The sequence below is a fragment of the Myotis brandtii genome, unplaced genomic scaffold (assembly GCF_000412655.1).
Source record: "Myotis brandtii unplaced genomic scaffold, ASM41265v1 C42148140, whole genome shotgun sequence".
NCBI lineage: Eukaryota > Metazoa > Chordata > Mammalia > Chiroptera > Vespertilionidae > Myotis > Myotis brandtii.
In genome coordinates, this window is record NW_005318904.1 from 1 (window position 1) to 1,117 (window position 1,117).

General features: G+C 41.5%; 1 long non-coding RNA gene across 1 annotated transcript; it reads right to left on the minus strand.

Annotated features, from left to right (window-relative positions):
* Positions 1–554: 554 nt before the first annotated feature.
* Positions 555–1,050, minus strand: LOC106727074. Its single transcript, XR_001363226.1, has 2 exons — positions 777–1,050; positions 555–624 (listed from the first exon to the last, which is right to left on the minus strand). It is a non-coding gene; the product is annotated as an uncharacterized LOC106727074 (long non-coding RNA).
* Between the last annotated feature and the right edge of the window lie 67 nt (positions 1,051–1,117).

Here is a 1,117-nt window from a genome sequence, read left to right on the forward strand (position 1 = left end):
ATCCACCTCAAGGGTTGTCTTGAAAATTAAATGAGGTATGACTTGGCAAGTGTTTAGGAAAGTACATAGCATTCGGTAAATGTAAGTTGTAATGATTAAATTCTCATAAATGATTGGGAGGCAGCTATTATTACCCGTAAAAGAAGACTCTGGAAGGTTGGGCAAGTTTTCCAAGGTCACTCAAGTAGTTAAATTGCAGTGTCAGGATTCCAGCAGCTTTGCAATTGGAGGCTGAGGTCCCAGGTTGGGATCCTCCATTTATACCAGGCTACCCTGCTGCAACCAGGACGTGGGGTTCTAATTCTGAAGTCCTGATGCTCTCTCACTATATAAACTTGGGCAGAGCACTAGTAAATATTTTAGATTTTTCATTCTCAGATTATCAGTCCTGAATACATCAATCCAAGACAATGTCCAAAATAAACTTGAAGCCCCAATTCACACGTAACAACCAGGGTCTTTACCAAGCAGAAAGGATATTAGTGATATAGGTGGAACGTGATCTCTCATCTGGTCAATTGGGAGGATTCCGTTGCAAGTCATCTCAGCCTTGGTAGAGACAAAGGATGGCATCACCAGGCCTGGGCAGTCACATAAGCAGAGGCCAGGTTCCACGAAGAGAGTCTGAAAGACAAGTAAGAGGATTTGATGCTGGGCAAACAGAGGAGGAAGGGAAGGAAGAGCAGCACACGAGTGACACAGAACTTCAGAAAATACCCAGATGGAGGAATTGGCTGAGTAGGAAATACAGAGGCCAATGCTGTAGCAATAAATACCTGAAAATGCTTGGTGTGACCAGGTGTGGCAGACACAGATACTTTCTTGTTGCCCATGATAGTGTTGATTGTTGAACTCTTACCAACATTTGGGTAGCCCACCTAGAAGAGACTCAGAAGTTACTGAATAGTCAAACAGCACACCTATCAAAGATCCAAAGATATGATAGAAGTAGTGGTAACACTAGCATGAGTCTGGTTGCTTCCGAAGGTTATTTGAAATATACGTTGTTTGTTGTCAGACATTTTCCCACCTGTGGTATGGGTATTTGTTCACATTCATCTCCAGTGATGAATAGTACATTTTATTTATTTTTAAAATATACTTTTATTGATTTCAG